The sequence below is a fragment of the Mastomys coucha genome, unplaced genomic scaffold (assembly GCF_008632895.1).
Source record: "Mastomys coucha isolate ucsf_1 unplaced genomic scaffold, UCSF_Mcou_1 pScaffold15, whole genome shotgun sequence".
Classification (NCBI taxonomy): Eukaryota; Metazoa; Chordata; class Mammalia; order Rodentia; family Muridae; genus Mastomys; species Mastomys coucha.
In genome coordinates this window covers 156,498,513-156,526,021 of record NW_022196897.1, presented here as the reverse complement: position 1 = coordinate 156,526,021, position 27,509 = coordinate 156,498,513, and the positions used below count along the sequence as shown (strand labels likewise).

The 27,509-nt window shown below is 47.8% G+C and overlaps 1 long non-coding RNA gene and 1 pseudogene across 4 annotated transcripts; one reads left to right on the top strand and one right to left on the bottom strand.

Moving 5' to 3' along the window:
* The first annotated feature begins 8,932 nt into the window (after positions 1-8,932).
* LOC116091838 lies at positions 8,933-10,958 on the top strand (annotated as a pseudogene).
* A 2,411-nt stretch (positions 10,959-13,369) lies between these two features.
* LOC116091460 lies at positions 13,370-25,185 on the bottom strand. 4 transcript variants are annotated; one of them, XR_004119044.1, is made up of 4 exons: positions 25,085-25,185; positions 16,578-16,746; positions 15,917-16,074; positions 13,370-13,614 (listed from the first exon to the last, which is right to left on the bottom strand). It is a non-coding gene; the product is annotated as an uncharacterized LOC116091460 (long non-coding RNA). The 4 variants fall into 4 exon arrangements; XR_004119043.1 differs by having other exon boundaries at positions 16,586-16,746; XR_004119045.1 differs by lacking the exon at positions 15,917-16,074 and having other exon boundaries at positions 16,586-16,746.
* Between the last annotated feature and the right edge of the window lie 2,324 nt (positions 25,186-27,509).

Sequence of the window (27,509 nt, the reverse complement as noted above, 5' to 3'; positions counted from 1 at the left end):
CCCGCGTGCGCAGAATTTAAGTGTGCTCTCCTATATTTTATTAGGAGCTGACTGGCAGGGGCCTATATGCATTTGTTTCAGATTTCCAAATAGGTGCTTCCTGACAAAATGGCCCCAGCTGGCTACTATTGCCTTTGAAGGAGCTCATGTCTTGGGAGTGACAATGTCATTCAAGCGCCTTTTATGTCATCCGACCACATGGGGGCGCCCAGGAACTGGGCTCTGCTGACTGACCAAGCTGCTTTCAACTATTGCCTACCCAGGAAATTGAACCAAGAGTCTGTCTGTTGATTAACTTCTAGAATACTGTCAGATTTCACTGAGAGAATGGGAAGACTGGAGAGAAATCCGGGCAGGCCAGTTGCTATGATCCTCACAGCCCTCCAAACAAAGATGAGCCAGTGGGATTTCTGTTCCTATCTGTCCCACCATGAAAGAAGCTTTAGGGAGAATGTGTTTGCCAAGCAAGCATTTGAGCAACCTTGAGTGCTTCTATCAGGTTCCACAACCTGCGCCCTGCCCCCCCTACACACACACACACACACACACACACACACACACACACGCATGCACACTCACACACTCACACACACACATGTTCAGTTAGCCTGCACCCTGCCCCCTTACACACACACACACACATACACGCTCGCGCACACACACGCACGCGCAGGCACGCTCACACACTCACACACTCACATGTTCAGTTAGCCTGTACCCTGCCCCCTTACACACACACACACACACACACACACACACACACACACACACACGTTCAGTTAGCAGTCGAGTGAATTAGCATCTCTATTGTCTCCGGTGATAAGAACATAGCAATGGTGGGGTTATGGTGGTTACCACTAACAGTACAGTGGCGACCACACAATCAGTACACAGTTAACGGCAGCTGTTCCTACCCAGGAAAACCAGAGCCTAAGAAACAGAAGCCCCCTACTCACATGAGTGACTAATACTAGCCAAAAAAGGGTATTTATTTACCTGACGCACAGTGTTTGCGACAGCCTTGGCTTTGGTTCTCGGAGACTGTTCTGACTTGACAATGAAATGCATCCCTAGATATAACAGGTGTTGTGCCACAGCCTGGCTCTGGTCCCGAAAGGCTTTGCTCTGCCTTGTTCTGTGGGTTAACTTTGGACTATAACTAGTGACAGGTGATAAGTGCCCTCCTAGACAAGGGGATTATGGGATTATTAGAATCAGTTTCTCCTGAGTGTTTGAGTGAGCTCGGCCTTGAGAAGGGAGCTATGATGACTGCAGTAGCTGACAGGAATGACCAAACCAACCACGCCTTTGAAGTTTCTGCTAACTAACAGAACATGTATGACACGAAGCTCAGCCCGCACAGTATGGTCGTTAGGTGCTGGGCTTCTCAAGATCATGACCTCTCTGTGCTTCATAGACACTGTCAGGTGGTCTAGCACGAAGCCCGGGCATGATGGATGCTCAGTAAATGTCATTCAAACTGCTAGATTGATGGGCAGATACTCCACAGCCACCAGCCCTGAGAGTAGGTCAGCATATGCAACGGTGAGCTTCGCTTCGCTCCTAATGTTTGATCATGCTAGTTACATCTACCTACCAGGTGGCCAGCTCAGTGGCTCTGGGTGGATTATTGTCCTGAATGAGACAGAGAAGCTTAATAGGGAGGATACAGGGCCCTCATACTCTAATCCAGACACTCTGACCAAAAGTTCCCAGAGTGGGACCCAGCCACGGGTGTCCTTAAGTAGCCTCCAGGCAGTCCCAATGTAGGAGAAATTCAGAAAATCCCTGAGAGACCACACTGCGAAGCACCCACTGGGTGTGTGGTCTGAAGATGAACATACCAGGAGCTGGCATGGAACCTCCCTAGAAGCCACGTGCTGTGCGGTCAGTACCTTGTTTACTCCCCATTTTACAGATTAAAAATAAGAAAACTGAGCCCACAGAGAGTAAAAGCAGTGTTGCCCCAGGCTGAAACCCAACCAAAACCACTACTTTTATGTTTCAGAGACGGGGTCTCTCGTACATGGGGCTGGCTTTGAACTCATTATGTAGCCAAGGATGAGCTTACACTTCCCATCTTCCTGGCTTTGCCTCCTGAGTGTAGGGATAACAAGTGTGTGTCACTGTACCTAGTTCATGTGGTACTGAGGATCAAACCTGAGATCTTGTGCATGGCAAGAAAGGCCCTCTGCCAACTGAGCTACAGCCCCAGCCCGGCCATCATGGGCTCTTAAAAGCTCACGGGAGACGCAGGAAGGAAAAGAGGAAGGTTGTGAAGAGTGTCTGAGGATGTGAATTTGTGGGACTGAGAGAAAGCAGGGCTCCAGGCCACTTGGGTGGAGAGTGGCCTTCACAGAGGGAAGAGCTGAGCTCATTCAAGAAGAATGAAGAAGACTTGGCCAAGGGTTCCCGGAGGAACAGGGAGAGCCAGAGTATAGAATCCTCCCAGAGTGGACCCTAAGTAGTTCAATATGGCTGGCTGGGTAGCGTGCCTTCGAGGCTAGAGGCCAAGAGGCAGCATAAAACTGCTCTTCCAGGGTGTGGAGGAGTCCACTGTAAGAATCTAGAACTATCTATAAGCTGGCAGGACAGTTTCTGTGGCAGACAATGTCTCAGCATGAGGAGGACTCTGATCCCCAACAGACATGCACCCACAAACTCTCTCTGTCTCTCTGTCTCTGTGTGTGTGTCTTTCTGTCTCTCCCTCTCTCTCTCCTTCTCTCTCTCCCTCTCTCTCTGTCTCTGTGTCTGACTCTGTCTCTCTCTGTGTGTCTCTCTGTGTGTCTGTCTCTCCCTCCCTCTCTCTCTCTCTCTCTCTCTCTCTCTCTTTCTCTCTCTCTCTCTCCCCCACCCTTGACCCATCCCTCCCTCTCAATAGGTAACCATAGAAGAGCTGTGAGCTGGAGGTGACATAGTCGACCTGGCATTTTGGTTTCAAGCAGGTCTAACAATTCAGGCCATATCTGCCAAGGGGCTGGCCATCATCACACAGTAATTACAAAGTGCACCACTTTCTTTTTAATCTTAAGTGATGACTATAAGAAACATTCACAGCTGAACTGGAGAGATGGCTTGGTGGTTCGGAGCACATACTGTTCATGTAGAAAATACAAGTCATGGTTTTAGCGCCCACACAGGGCAGATCACCACGGCCTATAAACCTAGCTCTAGAGGATCAAGAGTCCCTTCCTGTCCTCTGGGGGGCACTGTACTCATATGCACATATAAACCCATATACAAACGCATGTACATAATTTAAAAAAAAAAAAACTTTGTATATAAAACAGAAATACCCACTTAGATAAAACCTTTCAATGAATTTAACCATTAAAAAGACACCTACCAAACATTCATTTCTTTTTCTGTTTGTTTTTATTGTTTATTTGCAGGGTTTCTCTGCACAGCCCTGGCTGTCCAGGAACTCACTCTGTAGTGTCAAGGTTTGGTCTGTTGCTATGTATCATAATGTTAATTCTTTACCAGAGAACTGGGCCTATGACTGAATTCTGTTTACAAGCTTTTGTTGTGCAAACCTTGTTCCTTAATTTAAAATTATCTGTTAAATAAAATTGGCTACAGCCAATTACTGGAGGGATTAGGGGTAGGTGGGTTCTGAGTTACCTGGCTGGAGATGGAGAAGAGAGACTGAGAGGATGAGGAAGAAGAGGAGAGGGAAGAAGAAGAGGAGGGGGGAGGAGGAGGAGGAGAGGAAGCTGTCATGAGGGGAGATGGACCATGAACATAAGTTCATGGCCAGGAGAAACAGCCAGTGTCTGGGGCACACCACTGGGGAGGCCACCAGGCCAGCAGTTAGAAAGGGAGATCAGTGGTTACTTACCCATACGCCCCCCCAGTAACTGTCAAAGCCAAATAAAATAACCAGAGTCTGAGTCTCATTTATTTGTAAGCTAATCGGTGATAAGCTTAAATTGGTTCTACTATAATGTAGACCAGACTGGCCTCAGACTCAATAGAGTCCTGCCTGCCTCTGCCTCCTGAGTGCCAGGATTAAAGGCGTGTGCCACCACCGCCCAGCAAAACATTCATTTCTAAGTGTCAATGTTGGTTGTAATCGATCAGCCCTCCACCCAGGTGATCCATAGTCCTGATTCAAGGTCCGGAGAGTTTGAACGAGTTGGAGACTGTGGTGGTTTGTATGTGCTCAGCCCAGGAAGTGGCACTAATAGGAGGTGTGGCCCTGTTGGAGTAGGTGTGGCCTTGTTGGAGGAAGTGTGTCACTGTGGGCATGGGCTTTAAGACCCTCCTCCTAGCTGCCTGGAAGCCAGTCTTCCACTAGCAGACTTCAGATGAAGATGTAGAGCTCTCAGCTCCTCCTGCACCATGCCTGCCTGGATGCTGCCATGCTCCCACCTTGATGATAATGGACTGAACCTCTGAACCTGTAAGCCAGCCCCAATTAAATGTTGTCCTTATAAGAGTTGCCTTGGTCATGGTGTCTGTTCACAGCAGCAAAACCATAACTAAGACAGAGACCTTCATGTGTTCTTCTGTTGAGTCAGGATGGTAATAGCTGAGAGGCTGAGAGCAGAGCAGACGGGAAGCCACCTGGGACATGCAAGCTCAGTGGGCAGAAGGTTATCAGTGCCCAGCAAACATTATCACAGGCATCTGGCCCGGGGAGAGCATGGGTCTCTCTGTGAAGTCATTCAGTCTTTGGGATCCCTTGTTCCATTCTGTCCTTTTTCTGGCTTCTTTGAGGGAGTGGGGAAGCTCCTGGCTCACAACCTATCCTCAAGTGTATTTGTTTTTCTGGGGAGAAGAAATCGACCCGCCTTTCACTTTCCTTGGTTGCAACAATAGGAAGTTTCCCTGGCGACGGGTTCTGTAGATGCCCAGTCTCATCTCTTGAGCCCCCCTCACAATTCCCAGGAAGTATTCATGGCTTCCCACCTCAGACATTCCTCATTCTCTCTTCCTTTTCTTGTTGACCTTCTGCACAGGCCATCAGAGCTTGGTCAACCCACCAAGGGTGTTCTAGGGATCTCTGAGATTTAGTTCCCAGAGCCAACTCTCCCCAGTGAGAGCAGAAATGGCATATAAACCTTGCATCTCTCTGTGGGGCAACCTTGAGGTATCCTAGCCATATTCCTTCAGGGTTCTTAGTGGCACCTACAATAGTGAGTACCCTGGGACACACACTCGTCACTTGCTGTGATGGCTACTGTTGGTTGTCACCCTGATTCTATCTGGGATGAACTACAAGCCAGAAATAGAGGGCACACCTGTGATCCAGATCTGAAGGCAAGAAGACATTAGTCTGGACGACGCCTTCCGCTGGAAGTCTGTATAAGGATGTAGAAAAAGGACGCTTCTGCCCTTTGTCCGTTTCCCTCCCCTGGCCAGCGCATCCATCCATCGCTTCACTGCCATTGGAACCTACTTCTCTGGGATTCCAGCATACACTGAAGACAGGCTGAGACACCCAGCCTGTGGGCTGAACAGCTGCTGGGGTCTTGGACTTTCTAGTCATAGCCAACCATTGTTGGGTTAGTTGGACTGAAGCCTGTAAGTCATTCCAATAAGTGTGTGTGTGTGTGTGTGTGTGTGTGTGTGCGCGAGTGTGTGTGCATGTGCGTGTGTGTGCGTGTGTGTGTGAGTGAGTGTGCGAGTGTGTATGAATGTGTGTGTGCATGTATGAGAGTGTTTGTGTGTGTGAGTGTGTGAGTGTGTATGAGTGTGTGTGTTGTGTGTATGAGTGTGTGTGTGTGTGTGTGTGTGTGTGTGTGTGTGTGTGTGTGTGTAGAGAAGAGAAGATTCTGGAATTTTGGTTTCTTTAAAAAAACACCAAAAGTGTATGTTTTTGTTTTAATCCCAGGTCAGGGTGTGGGGTTGCTCTGCAGCCACTGGCTATGCTCTGCCTCCGGCTCTACCAGGGGCATGGTTTTGCCAGCTGTAGCTAGTTTCTGAGACCATGTGATGATTGGAATTCTAGGGACCTTTCAGAGTGTAGATAGATGCTAGGGCCCTGAGAGGTGGGGTGGAATGTTGTTGGTTGGTGTTAGTCACTGTTGGTCAAGGTTTGTTAAGTAGTCATGCGAGAAAAACAAACAAGAAGAAATTAGATGCCCTGGTGGTAAAGATCCAACTTGCCCCAAAGACCTCGAAGCCCCTCATCAGCAGGAAGTAGTCTAATGATAGCATCGCCCGAGTTCCAACCCCTGACTTTATTCAGGGATCGCTCACTTTTCCTCTCCATTCTTTTTCTCTCTTATCCAGTGTTAGGGGGTAAAGGGTGGAAGAAAGAAGGATCCACCAATTAGCAAAAGTCAAGCTATAGATAGATAGATAGATAGATAGATAGATAGATAGATAGATAGATAGATGGATGGACAGACAGACAGGTAGATAGATATTCATTCCACAAGGTCTGTGACTATCAAATCCTGATTCAGTTCCCAAACAAAACACTAGCATCTCACCTTCCCATGGCAGGGCTGTTTTTATGTTAAGGGTCTCAGGAAGCCACATGAAGGAGCTGGGAGAGTGCGGCCCTGAGGGCTACCCAAGGGGTCTAGATCGGCCAAGATACAGCACAGAATTCAGTAAGTAGTAACTCAGGATTATCAGCAGGAGGTGGATTCTAAGAGCAGTGTGGGTTAGGCAGTGGTCCAGCTCTTGTGCTGTTTAAGGGATGTTAACATATAAAGGCTGAGTTCGTGTCTTTCGTTGGGGAACATAATCCATTGAGGTGGGCAGCAAAACCCACACCAGGATTTATTAATTAAAATTAATCCAACAGACAAGAGAATGTAGCAATAGGAAGATAAAAGGAGACACCAGATGATCTAACAAACAAACAAAAAGATACTAAAGATCTCATCAGCTTCAAAACAGAGGAAAGGACACAGGGGACCGAGCTGGGCATGGCAGCTCTCGCCTGCAATCCAGACACTTGGAAGCTTAGACAGGAGGATGTAGGATTGGAGGTCAGCCTGGGCTACCCAGAGAGCCTCTGTGTCCGGGGAAGTCCAGGAGTGTGTGTGTGTGTGTGTGTGTGTGTGTGTGTGTGTGTGTGTGTGTGTTTGTGTGTGTGTGTCAGGACTTAGACTCCTAACATGTAAAAGTAATTGAAAACAGTTAATATATTACCATTGTTTTACTAGTGTGTTAATAATTACATTAATTATAAACCTAATGCTTCAATTTAAAGCATTTTCCCCCAGAAGCTGGTGAGATGTCTCAGTGGTTAAAAGGAAAAACAGCTGCTGCAGAGAACCTGAGATCAGTTCTCAGCATGCATCACATGGCTCGTGACTACCTGCAACTCCACCTCCAAGAGGATCTGACACTTCTGGTACCTTCAGCCACCTACACTCACACACTCACACACACACACACACACACAAATAAATAAATAAATAAAAAGAAGAGATTTTATATCAAATGAAAAAACATGAATACAAAGCCTCAGAAAGGGTAAAAATTAAAAGACGAGAGTATTCTTGACAGTCGTGCAGTGCAGTTGACACAGGTCAATAAGATATGTTAAAGAGGTGGAGGCCAGACAATTAAGAGTTCAAGGCCATCCCAAGTCTACAAAATGGCTCAGCTGGTCAGGGGGCTTGCTACCAATCCTGACGACCTGAACTTGATCCCTGGATCCCACATGGTGGAAGGAGAAAACAAATTCTTGCAAATTGTTCTCTGACTTCCACATGACTATTGATGGTACACATACACCACCCTCCTACACACACACAGAGGTGGGGGGGAGAGGGAGAGGGAGAGAGGGAGGAAAGGAGGGAGGGAGGATAAAATAAGTATGTTTTATTGTGGAAGCATGGCTGCATTGACCTAGAGAAAGCTATCTTAGCTGGTACCAAGTGAAGCACATTAGAAGAAAAGATGCGACATAAAATAAGAAAGACATTTTATAATAGCAAAAAAGAATCCATCTTGCACTCTAAAAAGATGAATCAATTCTATGCATCTATCAACATGGCCTCAACATGTGTCTTAGTCAGGGTTTCTATTCCTGCACAAACATCATGACCATGAAGCAAGTTGGGGAGGAAAGGGTTTATTCAGCTTACTTCCACACTGCTGTTTATCACCAAGGAAGTCAGGACTGGAACTCAAGCAGGTCAGGAAGCAGGAGCTGATGCAGAGGCCATGGAGGGATGTTCCTTACTGGCTTGCTTCCCCTGGCTTGCTCAGCCTGCTCTCTTATAGAACCCAAGACCTCCAGCCCAGGGATGGCACCACCCACAATGGGCCCTACCCCCTTGATCACTAATTGAGAAAATGCCCCACAGCTGGATCTCATGGAGGCACTTCCCCAACTGAAGCTCCCTTCTCTGTGATAACTCCAGCCTGTGTCAAGCTGACACACAAAACCAGTCAGTACAACATGCAAGTAGCAGAAGCTGCCAAATCTAAAAGGCAAAAATCAAGATATGCACAGACAGAGGCAGGTTCTCCAACACTCTCTGTGACTGATAACAAGACAGCCAGTAAGAACAAAGAGCCTTGGATCAACATAGCTTATACTTGACCTCCGGAATCTCCAATGCCAGTTCCTGACCACAGTGGAAAAAAAAAAAAAAAAAAAAACCTTAGCAGAAGAGAACATGTCTAAGTAGTTGGAAATGAAGGAAAATGACTCTGAAAACTCTCACAGCTTCAAAACCAAATTCCAGTGGTAAAAAGAAACCCAGGGTACGGCTCAGTGGATAATGTATTTGCTGTGTAAACCCAAGGACTTGAGTCTGGACCCACAATGCCACCATGAAACTAGTGTGTGTCTGTAATCCCAGCACTCCAGTGAGATGGGAGGCAGATACAGGTAGGCACCAGATCCTGCTAACAGCCCTTTAGTTACAAAACAAAAAGCCCAGAACGTGGAGGCAGCTCTCGGGCATTTGTGTGGTCTCATCATCAGCATAGCCGGACCTGCACGCAAGCAACCATGTCCAAGGGACCTGCCGTCGGCATTAATCTTGGCACTACCTACTCCTGGGTGGGTGGCTTCCAGCACGGAAAGGTGGAAATAATTGCCAATGACCGGGGCAACCGCACCACACCGAGCTATGCTGCTTTCACTGACACAGAGCAATTAATTGGGGATGTGGCCAAGAATCAGGTTGCAATGAACCCCATCAACACAGTTTTTGATGCCAAATGTCTGCTTGGATGTAGGTTTGATGATGCTGTTGTCCAGTCTGATATGAAGCACTGGCCTTCATGGTGATGTGATGCAGGCAGGCCCAAGGACCAAGTGGAATACAAAGGGGACACAAAAAGTTTCTACCCAGAGGGGTGTCCTCAGTGGTCTGACAAAGATGAAGGACAGTACAGAAGCATACCTCGGAGAGACTGTCACCAATGCCATGGTCACAGTGCCAGCTTACTTCAATGACTCTAAGCGGCAGGCAACAAAAGATGCTGGAACTATGGCTGGCCTCAATGTGCTTCGAATTATCAATGAGCCAACTGCTCCTGCTATTGCTTAGGGCTTAGATAAGAAGGTCGGAGCTGACAGGAATGTGCTGAGTTTTAACTTGGGAGGTGGCACTTTTGATGTCTCAATCCTCACCGTTGAGGATGAAATTTTTGAAGTCAAATCAACAGCTGGAGACACCCACTTGAGTGGAGAAGACATTGACAACCAAATGGTCATGGTCGAGCATTTTATTGCTGAGTTTAAGCAAAACCCACAAGAAGGACATGAGCGAGAACAAGAGCCCTGCCGGCCTTCTCTGCGCTGCCTGTGAGCGGACCAAACGCACCCTCTCCTCCAGCACCCGACCAGTATTGAGACTGATTCTCTCTATGAGGGAATAGGCTTTTATACTTCCATTACCGGGGCTCGATTTGAGGAATTGAATGCTGACCTGTTCCATGGCACACTGGACCCTGTAGGGAAGGCCCTTCAAGATGCCAAAGTAGACAAGTCACAGATGCATGATACTACCTTGGTGGATGGTTCTACCAGAATCCCCAAGATTCAGAAAATGATGCAAGACTTCTTTAACAGAAAAGAACTGAATAAGAGCATTAACTCGGATGAAGCTGTTGCCTGTGGTGCAGCTATCCAGGCGGCCATTCTCTCTGGAGACAAGTCTGAGGATGTCCAGGATTTGCTGCTCTTGGATATCACTCCTCTTACCCTTGGTATTGAAACTGCTGGTGGAGTCGTGACTGTCCTCATCAAGCGAAAAACCACCATTCCCACCAGGCAGACACAGACCTTCACCAACTGCTCTGACAACCAGCCAGGTGTGCTCATTCAGGTGTAGAAAGGTGAAAGGGCCATGCCCAAGGACAACAGCCTGCTTGGGAAGTTGAAACTCACAGGCGTACCTCCAGCACCCCATGGGGTCCCACAGGCGTACCTCCAGCGCCCCGTGGGGTCCCACAGGCGGACCTCCAGCACCCCGTGGGGTCCCACAGGCGGACCTCCAGCACCCCGTGGGGTCCCTCAGACTGATGTTTCTTTTGACATCGATGCCAATGGCATCCTCCATGTCTCTGCTGTAGATAAGAACACAGGAAAGGAGACCAAGGTCACCATCACCAATGACGAGGGCCGCTTGAGTAAGGAGGATATTGAGCACATGGTCCAAGAAGCTGAGAAGTACAAAGCTGAGGGTGAGAAGCAGAGAGATAAGGTTTCCTCCAAAAACTCACAGGAGTCTTATGCCTTCAACATGAAAGCAACTGTTGAAGATGAGAAACTTCAAGGCAAGAGCAACGATGAGGACAAACAGAAGATTCTTGACAAGTGCAATGAAATCATCAACCGGCTGGATGAGAACCAGACTGCAGAGAAGGAAGAGTTTGAGCATCAGCAGAAAGAACTGGAGAAGGTCTGCAACCCTATCAATACCAAGCTGTACAAGAGTGCTGGCATGCCTGAAGTAATCATGCCTGGTGGGGGAGCTCCGCCGTCTCATGGTGCCTCTTCAGGCCCCACCACTGAAGAGGTGGTTTAAGTCAGTCCAAGAAGAGGGTGTAGCATTGTTCCACAGGGACCCAAAACAAGTAACATGGGATAATAAAACGATTTAAATTGACACCAAAAACAAAAAACAAAAAGAAAACCCAACTGAAGAAAACTGACAGATCAGCCATCTAGAAGGGGACATGGAGAAACAAGTCGTGGGAGCGATCCTGCCACTTCCCTGTTGAAATGTTCTTGAGCCTCCCCATCGAAGTCAGGCTCACTGTAGACCTCAGATTGGTGTGGGTCTTTCTGGTACTTGACAACCTTCCTGAAGAGTTGGTAGAAGTTGGCAGGCTAGCGAACCTGGGGCACGCTGCTGCAACAAGACCCTATCTCACACAAGGTGGAAGTCTAGGACCAAGACTGTCTCTGATCTCCATCATGCACCATAGTGCACACACAAGCATTTTGTCAGAATGAACCTTTGCCATAGCAAAACAGATTCGCCTAAAGACACACTTAAAGGCAAATTTTTATATTTAACTTCATTTACTGAAAAGGAAGAGAGGTTAAAAATTGAGAAACCAAGTATCTGTCAGGTATGTGGGAAAATAAAAGCACATGACATCCACAAAGCAGAAACTGAAAGTACTAAATATGATAACAGAAAGTCATGAAAAAGAAAACAAAAGCAACGTAGCCCACAGAGACACCACCTCTCAGCCACATGTCCTCTTGCTTATCCACCCTTCCCCTCACCCATCCAACACATATGGAGACTCCACCGCATATGAAACCTGTTCTGGTTGCTCTCACAGAGAGGCAATTACATACCTTCAAAGGGTGTGTAAGTCACTAAAGACAAAAATCAGTGAAGGACTCCATACAGCATCAAGAAATGGGAATGTTCCAAGTTAAAATTAAAGCACAGAAACAAACAAACAAACAAACAAAAGAGAGATGCTATCCAAAGACAGGCAGAGAAGCCAGGCTTGGTGACACTTAACTGCAACCCCCAAATCTGAGAGGAAGAGGAAAGCGGACCTGAAGTTCTAGGTCAGGCTGAGCTTCATAAAAAGACCCTGTCTCTGGGTGGATAGATAGAATAGAGATGCTTGAATGATAAGTGGATGGATGGAAAGATAAATGATGGGTAGATGAATGGATAGATAAACGATAGACAGATGGTGGGCGTATAGTTGATATGTAGATGATAGATGACAAATAACAGTTGATGGGTAGATCAATGGATAGATAATTGATAGAAGACAAAGATAGACAGATGGAAGGAAGATAGCAGAAAGGTAATGCAGAGTGAAGCATGGTCCCCTTTAGTTAGCAATCAAAGGCTCCTTGGAAAGACTTTTGAACATTCAGAAGTCAAGCACACTTACATGAAGAGATGGGCTACCAGGAAGCAGGCTCAACAAACCATGGACAGCAAGCCAGGAGGCAGCGGGCCTCCACCTGCCTCTGTTCAGTGCCTGCCTTGAGCTCCTGCCCTGACTTCCCTTGGTGACAGAACATTGCCTGAATATGTAAGCTGAAATCAGCCCTTTCCTCCCCAGTTGCTTCTGGCCTTGGTCTTTATCACAGCAGTAGAAATAAAACCAGGACAAGGTTGTTTCTGGCATTAGACTGTAAGAACATACTACAGGACAATAGACATGCTAATGCACCGGTGTTTGTTCAAAAACCACAGAGGGAGGCACACCTGCTGGATGCCAGTGTCAGTCCAGCGCTGTGCCAGAGAGCCAAGTGTGAGCTCCTGGTGGCCTGGAGCACACAATACAGGAGAGGAAGTCATACCAAGCTCAACTCTTCCTCCTCTCCTCTCTCCCCTCCTCCTACTTCCCTTCTCCCTCCCCTCCCTCTCTCTCTCTCTCTCTCTCTCTCTCTCTCTCTCTCTCTCTCTCTCTCTGTGCACACACTCTCAGACTTTGGCAGCTTTGAGTGAGTCATTCCTCAAGCGCCACGGACTTCATGTGTAGTGTTGTTGTTACTGTTATTTGTTTGATAAGGGCTTTTTTTTACTAGGACTTGGAATTTGCCAATTCCACTAGGCTGGTTGAGCAGCTAGTGAGCCCCAGGCACACGCCCATCCCAACCTCCCCAGGCCTGCAATTACAGGTCCATGCTGTCACATCTGATTTTTCCCTCTATTCTGGTTCTTAAAATCAAACTCTCGTCCCCATGTTAAGCACCTCACCACCCTCCCACACCTCGCTGGTCAGATGTCAGATCTTCAGAGGGAGACAAGAGTGGGTTAGAATGTGAGCGTGCCATGGCTCTGATGGAAGAAATAGGGCGGGGTGGGGCACACAGGGCAGCGTCAGAGGCTCCTGGAGAAAGAGAAACATTCAGGTTGAGGATGAGAACCCAAGGAAAGCTCTGCATCCCAGGGTGACTCACTCAGAGTGTGCCCTTGGCGTTTAGTAATGAAGAGGGCTGGGGAAGCGGTTGCAGATGTAGTCATGAGTATTTACCATGTATGAGTATTTACACATAATGAGTCAATCTGGGAGTGAGCCTGTGTCCGGCTGAACATGAAGCAGTTACCACTCCCAGGGAGCAGTAACTTCCTGTTTCCACCGCTGCCTCCTCAGCCTGTGCTGTCCCCTACTTCAGTTTGCAATTATGGACACACAGGAAAAGTCTACAGCAGTCCTGTCAGAAGACGCGGTGGGCAGCCTGGTTTCTGGCTCCTGTTAGAAGAAAAGGAATTCATTAGTTTACCCTTCCGCTGACTCACTGTCGATGGAGGATCTGGCTGTAGGGACAGAGAATTGGTCCCCATGTCATGGGAGGCACTCACAGCAGAGGCCAAATGTTAGGAGAAGCCTGAGAGAAGGCCCACCCAGCCAGCAGGGCGTGAGACCCCTGGGGACATCCAGAGTCCGTCACACTAGCTTCATCACACTGGGCTTGATACAAAGCGCCCTATCTCCATGTCCTGTCTGTGAAGTGGGACAGTTATGATTATTGAAACAGGGTCACCATGGGGGCAGGGAAGACCTGAACTCTACATGCGAACAGCATTGGGTCTGAGCACAAATTTGGTACTGCAGTGTTTTAAACCAAATATGCTGTCTGGATGAATCTTCACCTTTTTATTTTTATTTTTTTTAAAGATTTATTTATTTATTTTATGTATATGAGTACACACTGTAGCTGTACAGATAGTTATGAGCCTTCATCTGGTTGTTGGGAATTGACCTTTTTGTTTGTTGTTTGTTTTATCGAGACAGGGTTTCTCTGTGTAGCCCTGGCTATCCTGGAACTCACCCTGTAGACCAGAAATCTGCCTGCCTCTGCCTCCCAAGTGCTGGGATTAAAGGCCTGCGCCACCACCACCCGGCGACCTTTTTTTTTTTTTTTTTTTTTTTAAGGACCTCTGCTCACTCCGGTCGGCCCCACTCACTCTGGCCCAAAGATCTTATTTATTATTATAAATAAGTACACTGTAGCCGTCTTCAGATGCTCAGATCTCATTATGGGTGGTTGTGAGCCACCATGTGGTTGCTGGGATTTGAACTCAGGACCTTTGGAAGAGCAGTCAGTGCTCTTACCGGCTGAGCCATCACACCAGTCCCAAATCTTTACCTTTCTTTTTAAGTATGAAACTGTGTGTGTGTGTGTGTGTGTGTGTGTGTGTGTATGGAGTATGTATATGTTTGTGTATGTGTGAGATGTGGGTGGATACGGATGTGGATGTTTTGAGGGGATACACCGATGTGCACGTGGTTGTCGGTGGAGGCGGAAGGAGGGCCTGGGATCTATTGGAGCTGGAGGGATAGGTGGTTGTGAGCAGCCAGATCTGGATGCAGGGGACTGAACTCAAGCCTTCTACAAAAGTAGAAAGTGCTCTAAACCATCTCTTCAGCCAGCATGATAGCTTTCTTTAAATCTGGTGGAGGACATGCTAAATGGCACAGCACATCCCATCTCCCTTCATTTTTGCATAATGCCTTCAGTTTGTTTGACATTAATCACATCACATTTATGTAAGTACTTAGCATAGAGAAGGCCCTTTGATCTCTCTCCCCTGCCTTTGTGTGTGTGCGTGTGTGTGTGCGCGCACGTGTGCATGTGTATAACCTGTGAAAGGCAGAGGACGGCTTTCCAGAGTCGATTCCCTCCTTCCACAGTGGGATAGTGGAATCCGGGGCTCCAACTCAAAAAGTTTACCTGAAGTGTGGACTTCCGCCCTAAGGAGGATTCAAGCACTTCACAATACAACCAACACAAGTCAGTAAGCACCAGCACCGCACAGGCGCCCTGCCTCCTGCCTCCACTGGGGGCAGTCTGGAGCTGGGTGCGCTGCCTCCTGCCTCCACTGGGGGCAGTCTGGAGCTGGGTGCGCTGCCTCCTGCCTCCACTGGGGGCAGTCTGGAGCTGGGTGCACTGCCTCCTGGCTCCACTGGGGGCAACCTGGAGCTGGGGCCTTTGCCGTTTTAAGGAAATGCAGACTTGGTCATTAAGATAGGGTGAGGGGAAGTGAGCTCGTGAGGCCGAGAGTCTAAACCACCACTTCAGTGATCGTGGCATGCCACACTCCACTTAATCTGCAGAGGATTCCGGTGAGGTGACAGATGGTCATCCTCTCTGCACCCATGAGACAACATAGGACAAAAAAGTTCAGAACTCGCTGGGAGCCACAGAACTGTTAAGAAAAAAGATTTCCTGAATAGGTGTTTAAAGTTCAACAATGAGTTAGCATATGGCCTCCAGCCATTTAGGAGACAGGAGAAAGAAAGGGGTGTAGAGAGACAGAGGGAGAGAGAGGAGAGGAGAGGCAAAGACGGGGAGAGGGGGCATGAGGGAAGGAGAGAGGAGGGAGGGGGAGGGGAGGGGAGGGGGAGAGGGAGGAGAAAATCCGTTGCCTCAGCCTGTTTTGTAACTCTTCAGTGACACCCGAGGAGACCAAGTGTCCTGGTTTTATTTCTGTTACTGTGATAAAATATCTTGACAAAAACCAACATAGAGAAGTAAAGGACTAAAGCTCACCATTCCAGTTACAATCCTTCACAGCTGGGAAGTCAAGGCGCGAGTTCAAGCACACCCACCAGCAGGACCAGAGGGAAAGAGCGAGCGTGGGCGTACCCACCGGCTTGTTCCTGCTCGGCCTGGTTCCTGCTCACAATTCCAGTTACAATCCTTCACAGCTGGGAAGTCAAGGCGCGAGTTCAAACACCTCAACACAGCACACCCACCAGCAGGCCCAGAGGGAAAGAGCGTGGGCGTGCCCACCGGCTTGTTCCTGCTCGGCCTGGTTTCTCGGTCTCTCCAACCTTCTATAGTTAGGATCTCTTGGCTACAGAACGAAGCCATTTGTAGTGGGCTGGAACTTCCTGTATCGGTGAACTTAATCACGACAATCTCCCACAGGCACGCCCACAGGTCAGCCAGTGCGGGTGTTCCCTCCCTGGGACTCTCTTCCCAGATTCTAGGTTGTGTCAAGTCAAGGATGACAGCTCAGTACCACTAAAGGCCATCCATCACTCTGTGGCCGGACCATTAGCACACTTTCTCTCTTCTCTTCTCCCCTTTCCTCTCTTCCCTTCACTCCCCTCCCCTCCCTTCCTCTTCTCTCTTCTTGTCAGCCCCTTCCCTTCCTTCCTCCTCCTCTCTTCTCCTCCTCCCTACCTCTAGGGAGTAAACCACTCACTGACTTACACCCACAGCCGTCTTTTTACTTGTAGACTGGGTCTCACTGAATTGCACAGAAGTCCTTAAAGTCACTCTGTAGCTCAGGCAGGGTTTGAACTTGGATCCTCCGACCGGAATCTCCTGGCATCACAAAGGCATCTCACAGACTCCAGAACACACAACAACCCCTTCAGGGAAGAGAAAGAGTCAAACAGGGAAGCTATTCAGCCTTGGGAAACGTAATCATTCTAGAACCTTCTAGCTACACTGAAGCCTGACATTTGATACTTGAGCACAGGAGGAAGGGGTGGGAGAAAAGTAGGGGAGTCCGGGAGGGAGGCTCCCAAGTCCAGGGTCGGCCTGCAGAGGGCCTGCTTGCCCTACCGCCATACAGGAGTATGGCTCTGCTCCTTCAATGATTTTCAGAGCACGGCTTTAAAAACAGCTCCTCAGGGGAACTCTAAAAGAAATAGTTTTTGATAGAAAATCACTGTCAACAAAAATATGAAAAATAAAAATACTGATTTCTTGTCACCCAGATAAAACCAACGTGGACGAAAGAGAAGAAACCTTCTCTTTCTTATGCATACAGTCTGCTTTGTTTGCATGCTTGAACACAATTGCATTGCTTTACGGTACCTCTTTTTAATGATGTGAGGACTGGGGAGATGGACCTGTTCAGTGGTTGAGAGTACACACTGCTCTTCTCAAGGACCTGGGGTCAGTTCCCAACACCCATGTTAACTACCTGTAACTCGGGCTCTTTGGCATTGCCAGGTTCCTGCTCTCAGATCTACTCGTACTTTAAAGTGTATTCTCCCCCACTTCCCATGACTAAAACTTTAGGAAAGCTGATTATAGTGGGTTCATCCCAGCAGCTGGGAGGCTGGAACAGGAGGACCATGAGTTCTAGGCCAGTCTAGTGCACAAAGATTCCATCTCAAGAAACCAGGGCTGGGGATTTGGCCCAGTGGCAGAGAGCTTGCTGTTGGTTTAAAGGTTTGACAATTTGAAAACATTAATTTTTTTTTTTTTTAAATAACTCCTTGTCTGGTCCATAGACATCTAACCCTAGCTCCTCCACGGGCCTTCCCGAACTCTGTAGTCAATCAGCCTTTGCCCTACGTGAGCCTTTCTGTGGAGACTGTGTCCATCTCAGCAAACCATCTTGCTTTCCCACCAATGTCGCCTACGTCTGAAGAGCCGGGTGCGAACTGCAAGAGCGACCCGAACTTAGAGATGGGTTCCACGGCTACTGATGGAGGCATTGTCTTTCAAGACGGCAAAATGTCCTGGGGTTGAGCTTTTTCACTGTTTCTCAAACCAACACCGAGAGAGATTTCATCTCACCCCCATGCCATCACAGAAACAAGGAACGCTGGCGAGGATGTGGGGAGAGAGGAGCCCTCCTGCTCTCGGATGGGAATGCGCAGCCCCTGTGGAACAGTATGGAATCCCCAAACACTGATTTAGAAGGACCATAGGAGCCAGCTTACTGCTCCCGGTCATACATCACAAAGATACACGCACATTCAAGTTTATTGCTGCACAACTCAAGAAGTTCCCAGCACCTCCTCTCAGCCGCACCCTAGCCTGTCTGGTCCTTCCTCTTCCTCTCTCTCTCTCTCTCTCTCTCTTTCTCTCTCTCTCTCCCCCTCCCTCCCTCCAACCCTGCCCCACCCCCACTCCTCACTGTACCCGCCCTTCCCCCCACTCCTCTCTATTCTGAAACAGTCCTTGCAAAACACCAAATCCATTGTCCTGTGCCCCGAATCAGCTACCGGTTTCACAAGTAATGTGATACAGAAAAGCATTTTCCTAATTAAAATAACGAAATACTGAAAGACCGGGGCACACCATTTACACACACACACACACCCCTCCCCCCACTCGACCCCCCCCACCCCACCCCACCCGCTCTTGGAGTGTCTGGTGTCCTCCTCCCCCTGTTGGAGCTGGAGGAAAGTGAGAAGGCTAGGCCCATTCCATGGCAGACTTCAAACGGGCCGTTCAGAAGACTGGGCCTGAGAACTGGGCAAGTCCAGGCAAGCTCGAGCAAGTCGATTACTAGTAGAAAAACAAAACAAACAAAACAAAACCCAGGCTCCAGCCTTCATGCCCCATAACGGTTCAGGAATGCCTAGAGATAGATTAAGCTAAAGCTCATCTACGCCCGGAATTCCAAGGTACTTTAAATCGAGTCGGTGAACTCACTTGATTATCCCTCTATTTTGGTAATGGGAGACCCAGCATGCTGGACTTTGCTTGCTTGCCTTGGGTGTGTGTTGGGGTCTTTTTAACTGTTCCCCGGGCCTCCCCAGCACAGATGAACTGGGCTCACTTATCTAAAACTCTTTGGACGAATATTTCTCCTTCACTTTAACAAACAGTGAAGCGCAGAAGGACACCATTTACCGGTGGGATGCTCCTTTCTCTAGGCCAGATACTGAGAACCACTCCTAAGGCCATTGTGGCAAAGCATTGTCCCTTCGGGAACAGGCGCTGACACCCCAGTCCTCCCCCATGGACGGACAGACGGACGGACGGATGCAGTAGTGAAATGCACTCTCGTCCCTCTGCTCTCGAGCAGCACTGGACAACCGGCTTCCTGTCTTGTTTTCTTGCTTCTACGGTGTTTCCACTCTCCTGTCCATCTTTCCTAAGTCCTTCTGCCCCGAGTGGCAGTCGCTGTCTGGGATTCAGATCTCCTCCCTCTGCCTGAGCAAGTGTATAGACTCTCCTGGTTCTCACATCCATAACCTCGGGGAGCTTGGTGGAGATACTTTTAGGAACCAAGGAATCCCAGAACCTGTGAGGTAGAGGCTGGGAGATGAGGAGTTCAAGGCCAGCCTGGACCACATAAGACCCAGTTTCAAAACAACGATGAAAAATTGATAAGTAAAACCCCAGGGGCATGAACCCTGTCCCTTCAGCACCAGGCAGGATTCCACACACAGCTCCAGCTCTGATGACACTCTTAGGATCCAGAACTCTATGCCTAATATTCTTTTTTTTTTCTTTTTTAAGATTTATTTATTTTATTTATATGCATACACTATAAGTGTCATCAGACACACCAGAAGAGGGCATCAGAATCTATTAAAGATGGCTGTTAACCACCATGTGGTTGCTGTGAATTGAACTCAGGACCTGTGGGAGAGCAGAGAGTGCTCTTTACTGCTGAGCCATCTCTCCAGCCCCCTATGCCTAATATTCTTAAGAGTTCTTTTTTTTTCCCCAGAAGAGCTGCAAATCTGTAAGTTCATGTTTCCTTAAGAGTTGAAAATAAATTTAAAAGAAAACTTAATCCCACGTGGTTAATCACACTAAATACGGTGGCTCTGCTGCCAAGAAGTTAGACGTAGCTTCTATCTCAGACAAACTCACTTCCTTCTCGAAACCTTCCTCTTCTGAATTGTGCTCTGAGAATCAGAAGCCAACCTTATAAGTCTGCCTGAGGGGTTGCTGCAGAATGCAACCCTTCCATCCTCACGGCCCTCCCTGAATTGTATCCATCCCAGAGCATCCTAAGTGGCGGCCTTGCATGCCTACGGGGCACTCCTCCATTCTAGAACACTCTTGCCATCGATACTGTGACAGGAGGGGTAGAGAAGTAGAAAGAGGAGGAGGAGGGAGAAGAAGGAGGGGGAGGAGGGAGGAGAAGGGAGGAAGGAGAGAGGAGGAGGGAGACACTTAGAGTAGTGAAGGAAGAATACAGTGGAGGTGGAAGAAGGGAAAGAAAAGGAGGAAAAAGAGAAAGATAATGAGACCAAGAGGAAGAGGAAGGTGGAGAGGGAAGAAAGAGGAAAATGATGGAAAAGAAAGAGTGAGGAGAGAGAAAATGGAGGAGGAAGTGAAGGAAGGGGAAGAGATGGAGGAGGAAGAGAGGTACACAAGTCCTCCCCTGACTAGTCAGTATTCTGTTGTCCCCAAAGCCAAGGTGTCCGTCGTGACCCCCTTTATTCAGTATTCGATTGACCGAGCATTATACATTTTATCCATATTTATCAAATCAGCTATCATAGCAAAATGCAGACACCAGGCTTTCCTGAAAGAGCACTGTGTCTTCAGCTTCAGCTATAACCAAGAGGTTGAGGGGAGGGGAGGGCACCTTGCAGTCTTCTGTGCTCTCCGTGTTGTCCCACCCATTTCACACACGAGCAACCTGACTGCCTGGCCCGGAAGGCCTGAAGGCAGTTACAAGTCCCCACGCACAGACTACAGCTTCGGAGACCTAAGCGCTAAGCCCCGCCCCTAACTCTTCCTTCATCCGCATCCCTTCTCCCTGTACTCATCACTGCTGACTGGCAAAGATGCTGCTTCTGACCCGAGCACAAGCTCCAAGCCGACACCACCGCCACTGCCATGGGTGTTGGAGTCACTTCAATCAAAGTGGTCTTGCGCCATTCTGAGGGGGCTTTCCTGGGGCCCAGTAAGTCTCTCCTCAGAGTGCTAATGAAGCTGGACTTTCTCTGGACAGCACGTTTAAGCTGAAGGCAATGCTACTTCAGCTCAGATTCCAATTGAGGAAGACAGCTCCTGGCAGACAAGCATGCCTCTGTCCTTTGAAATCCTCCAGAGGAATGCTGCGACTGCCCTGCACTGCTTACGTTCTTAGAAAGCACACACGCCCAGAAGGAACACATGCATCTCCCCTCAACTGCTATCCTTGATATGCATGTAATATATATAATCCTTGTTTTACAATGTGACAATTAGTTATGAATAAAATCTGCTAAAATGAATAACTAAATGTATTTGGCTGGGGCTGGAGAGGTGATTCGCAGTTAAGAGAATGCTTGTTGCTCTTGGAGAAGACCAGAGTTCAGTTCCCGGCACCCACATCAGGCAGCTCATAACCATGTGTAGCTTTAGCTCCAGGAGATCTGGCCCCTCTTCTAGCATCGTCCAGCACCAGCTGCAGGTGGTAGACATGCAGACACACACACACACACACACACACACACACACACAAATAAAAATAAGAGTTTTCTCTTTACAAAACTAAGTTAAAAATAGATTCTAGGGGTGGCAAGCATGGGGAGGGGGAGGCAACAGTGGTTTGTTCTTGTTTTTGTTTGTTTGTTTTTTGGAGGGGAAGCTGGGAAAGGAGAAATCATATGACATGTAAATAAAGAAAATATCTAATAAAAATATATATTTAAATATATATGCATGTACATATATACATATTATATATATGTATGTATGTGTATATATATGTATGTGTGTGTGTATATATATATATATATATATATATATATATATATATATATTCTACCTGATTTATATTAAGGCTTTTCAAAGTGGTAAAGTCTACCAGACACCTAGCTGTATCCTGACTCCCTTCCTTTTTGGTTAGAGAGTAGCAATTGTTATGTGGAAGGAATTTAAAACTACATGTCACAACCTCCTTTACAAATAAGAGTGCCATTTAAGAGTCCTCTAGCCAATGAGATGCCAGAAGTAGTTGGTAGGGAGCTTCCCAAAAACTACCTTAAAGGTGAAGGTGAGCCTTGTGTAGGTGACTACAAGCCAGTAGATTAGGCATGTCCCCCTTCCTGTGACATGGCACATAAAGGAATGGCCTCAAAGCCTGGCCTTGCACTGTCATCTGCCTCCAGAGAACCAAGACCAGTCTTCCCCAAGCTGCTGGAACCTGTATTTTTCTACTAAATGCAGGTAAACCATGTGCGGTTCAAATGAATAAATGAAGAAGAGAGGAGAGGTGGGGTTGGAAAAGGAGGAGAAAGAGAGGGAGGAAGGAAAGAATGAAGAGGAAGAGAAGGATGAGAAGGGGAGGAAGGGAGGGAGATGAGAGGAGGGGAGGAGACAAAGAGATGGGGAGGAGAGGGGAGGAGTGCAGAGGAGGGGAGGAGAGGTGATAAAGAGAAGAGGGGAAGGAGGGAAGAGGAGAGGAAGGATGGGGGGAGAGGGAGGAGGAGGAGATCTTTCTTCCCTGACTAGCCCAGTAAACCAGCACAGGTGGAAGGGGGCACTAATTAAGGGATAGCTGTAAATAATTTTAATCATAGCATCTCAATTTCTTCAGGTGTGCTTTTCATCATTTCTGTCTTCTAGCTCAAATAAACTCCACCATGAAAATTATCTGCTGTGCATTTAAAAAACACTTACACAGTGAATCACTTGCCAAATTTAAGGCCCAATTTTTATTTCCATTTTGACTGAAAGCAAAATGTTCCTTTTAGGGGTTGGGAGCCACTCAGTTTCCCACATTGAATAATGCAACTCGAGTGTATCCTCATTAACATTCTAGGTTTTTCTGTGGTCTCCTCTGCTCCAGACATTCAAGATGACTGTTCCAACCAGTGACTTTATGATAACCCCCGCTGCGCTGTCACTGACTTTAGGATAACCCCGTTGTTTCTGGGGATGGGGCCCTTCCAGCAGATGTGGCTATGGACTATCTGAGTAAGTGCTTCAGTCCCTCACTTGTTTTTGAGCTGAAGGCCAGCCTGACCTCGGGCAAGGCTGCACATGACTCACAGTCAAAGTGAGAGTTTCATCACTAAGTGTGGCTATGTTTGCTGTAGCTGTTTTCCCTCTACCAGATTATTCAAATACCATCTGACTGAAGTCAAGTTGTCCCAGAACCCACAGAATCTCTACCAAGGTCTCTGCTGGACCCCTGAAAACTCAGCCATGTTGAAATCTCCTTTGGAGACTGTGCAATGATTACACGCTGTCAGGCCAGCCTCTCCCTCTGCCTCCTGTCCTCCCAGGACCCTGATGGCTCCTTCTAACCACTGCCTGTGCCTTATCTCCCCACAACCTTTGCTAAGCCAGAAGTCAAACTAGAGGCCACTTCCCCAAGTGCCCCATCTCCCTTCTTTTCCTTTTGACACTTCGAGATAGGTTCTCAGCAGATTGTCTTTCCTGATCTAACACAGCCCCACTGTGTCTTCGGGGACTTTGTGACATCACCCAAGAATGTATCCTTAGAAACAAAACTGCAAAACCCAGAACACCAGGAGACAATTAAAGAAATTTTCAATGGTGAGATCACAAGTAGTAGAGAGTTCTCCTTAAGGGGCAGAACTTCCACAGACTCAGCACACTCCTGAGGCTGTTCTGCAAACAAGCTAAAAATACCCTTCCTGACTGCCCAGGCCAGCACCATGCGAAGGCCACCTTTAAGACAGAGCCTGTCTTGAATGAACAGTGTACAGAGCACACCACCAAGCTTTGGCTGTCCTGGGGAAAGATAAAGGAAGATGTGTCCAGCAGGGTCTTCTTCCTCTGTTAATTTCTCCCTTCCCCTTTTCTTTCTTCACCCTCTCTCTCATTTCTTCTTTCTCTCTTTCCTCTCTTTTCTCCTTTTCCCCCCTCTTTTCCTTTTCCTTTCTCTCCCGTTTCTTCTCTCTCTCATTTATTCTCTTTCCTCTTATTTCTTCTTTCTTTCTCATTTCTTTTCTCTCTTTCCTCTTTTTCTCCTTTCTCCCCTCTTTTCCTTTTTCTTCCTCTCCTGTCTGTCTTTTCTTTCCTCTCCCATTTCTTTCTTCTCTTTCATTTCTTTCTCTTTCCTCTCTTTTCTCCTTTCTTTCCCCTCTCTTTTCCTTTTTCTTCCTCCCTCTCCCATCTGTCTTTTCTTTTCTCTTCCATTTCTTCCCTTCCTCTCACTTCTTTCTCTTTCCTCTCCTTTTCTCCCTCCCTCCTTCCTTACTTTTTCCTCCTTCCTCCCTCTCTTTTCTTTTCCTGTTCCTGTCTGTCATTTCTTCTTTCTTTCCTCTTTTCTCCTCTTTCCTCTTTTCCTTTTTCTTTCTTCCTCACTCTCTCATTCTGTCTTTTCTCTCTTTCCTCTCTCCCATTCTCTGCTCTTTCTTCCTGTTGCAGAGCTGCAGATGAACCAAGTGTGTCCAATCACCTGCTCCACCTGATCCACTCCCTGTCCTTTACTATTATGACTGTTACTATTGTGACGCCAAGTCTTAACTGTGAGTTCACTCTGTATGTAGCCCAGGCAAGCCTTGAACTCGCATGCCTCCTGCCTCAGCCTCTGGAGTAGTAGGCATTAACCAAACCCACTTGAGTTTTTCTTCAATCAATAAATTCCCACTTTTCATGATGACAACACACTCATAATTCCAGTACTTAGGAAACTGGGGCAGGAGAATTGCCATGAGTTTGGGGCTAGCTTGGGCTACATAGTGAATATTTGTCTCTAAATAAATACATAAAGAAATCTTATTGAGCACCTCTCCCAGCAAGCTCTGCATGAGGCCTTAATGCTGCGGTGAGTAGGGATTCTGGTTGGTTATTCTTAATAATGTACCCAGAACTTAATTAAGTCCAACACACGCTTCTGGAGCAGTATCCTCGGCCTTCCTACCGTAAATGTTAAGGTGACCTCCCCCGCAACACACACCATAAAAGCATTTCATTGCTACTTCATAGCTGCAGTTTTGCCACTGTTATGAATCACAATGTAAAAACGTCTGATATGCAGAAAGGGTGAGGGTCGCGACCCTCGGGTAGAGAACCGCTGTGCTAGACACGTGTTGCTACCTGGAAGTGATTGTATAGTCACGAAAGTGAAAATGCCATTTCTTCACTTGTATAGCCTCTCTCTTCCGTGTTGGCTGGAGTTATTATGTCGCATAGGACAGGCAAAGAATGTTCCTATCAGTCTAGATTCTCTGCATGGCGCTAGAATCGATAGTGGGATTCCAGCCGACATTCCTGGATTCCTTCTGCTGGGTCACTCATTGCGGCTTTCTCCAAACCTTTGTCTTGTAGGATTAGAGAAGTTAGCACGTTTTCTCCACCACCACCCCCCTGCCTCTCTCTCCCCATCCCTCCCCTCCCCCGCTGATCCTCTCATCATCTCTCAAACCCAACAAAGAAGAGAAAAACAACCTAAGTGATTTCACTTATTGTTACTCACCCCAACCACCCACCCCACTAAAGCAGGACTGATTTTAGTTCCGCGTTTCCGTTCCCGTCATGCACCACAGCCCGTGTGCACCGGGGAAGGTTGCTAGCACGGTCCTCGCCCCGACGAGCTGCCCTCATCTCCCCAGCAGAGGGCGACTGTGCTTCAGCTTCCCGGTGGAGAGTGTTTACACAGATGGGGGCGGGGGGATGGAGTTTGTGGGAGTGTGTGCGCGGGCGCCCAGTGATACTTTTTGTGTATTGAATGGCAATGCAGGGTGCCAGACACTACTGACGGGCAAGCCGTGGGAGCTTGGCGAATAAGGCCCTACTTCATAGGGAACTCATGCCTGGCATTCCAGGACAGCACAGGGACCTGGCACAGCGACTCTGCCGAGACTTTTTTTTTTGGTACTCTTTATTAAGAAGGGAGTGTCAAGTCAAGCTGGAGACAACCAAGCTGCACTCGTGGGCTCAGGGAAAGACCCAGATGCACTTCCTAGGGATCAGACTGGGCCTGTCAACATCTGGACAACTCATTCACTTCTGCTGGGCCACAACATGGCGGTGGCTATACAAGAGGATGTGCCAAGGACTAGAGAAGCAGGCTACAATATTCATGAGCTCCTCTCCAAAGACCTGCACTAGTCCGTCTCCCTTCTCCAGCGGCTCCGTCTCCTCCATTATCTCCCTCAACAAGACCTTCAGCACAAGGATGTGAAGACAGATACCTGGGGAGGCAGGAGGGGGAAGAAGAGAAGAAGGAAGACTATGTAGGTGACACACACATATACAGGTGACACGGAGCTAATTATGTTGTAACTAAAAGGAAAATTAAAAGCAAATCAAGGATATATCTGATATCCTTAAAACACATATCCAGAAGGGCTGGGGACTTTGCTGCCAAAGCCAGGCTCACATCTGTAATCTTATCACCTGGGTAGACTGAGACAGGGAAACTGCCATGAGTTCAAACCCAGCCTGAGCTATATAGAGTGTGATTCTGTCTTGGAAAAAAAAGTAAAATAACATCTATTTTAATATACATGAAAAGAGTCCTTCCCATCCTGATGTCCAAGAAAATAAAGTCTGTAAGACCCGAAGGAACAACCAGAGATTAAGAGTACTGGCTGCTCTTGAAGAAGACTAAGGCTCCGTTCCCACAGTCTACTCTGTGGGTAACAACTATCTGTAATTCCAGTTCCAAAGGATCTGATACCCTCTTCTGGCCTCCGCAGGCCCTAGAGATGCCTATGGTGCACACACATATACACAAGCAAAATATTCATACACATAAAACTAAAAGAATATTTACTAAAGATGTAGCAAGATAGCATCAGGCACCACTGGATCTGGAGTTCACCAGGCACAGCTGGATCTATGGTTCACCAGGCACAGCTGGATCTAGGGTTCACCAGGCACAGCTGGATCTATGGTTCACCAGGCACAGCTGGATCTATGGTTCACCAGGCACAGCTGGATCTAGGGTTCACCAGGCACAGCTGGATCTGGGGTTCACCAGGCACAGCTGGATCTATGGTTCACCAGGCACAGCTGGATCTGGAGTTCACCAGGCACAGCTGGATCTATGGTTCACCAGGCACAGCTGGATCTAGGGTTCACCAGGCACCACTGGATCTGGAGTTCACCAGGCATAGCTGGATCTATGGTTCACCAGGCACAGCTGGATCTAGGGTTCACCAGGCACAGCTGGATCTGGGGTTCACCAGGCACAGCTGGATATGGGGCCCATCCTTTTGATTTCGAGCAGTTGGCTTGGGTGGATCTCCTCTGAGTGGACCTCTGCTGGCTTCACCTTGATGTCCCCTCATATTTAAACCCCCATTCATCTAGGCAGGACTACTGTGTGATCAAGACTCGGGCCAACACTTTGGCTTCTTTCTGCTGAAATCCTCCAAGTTCTACAGGATCCCCAAGAAGTGCTAAGCCCACATAAACCTGAGGAAACTGAAAGCCTTCCCACACAATTCCTGGCAGTGTGTCCGAGATAAGTAGAGTGCTGTGACAGTGAGACAGTGCAAAATAGAACTAAGTGTGT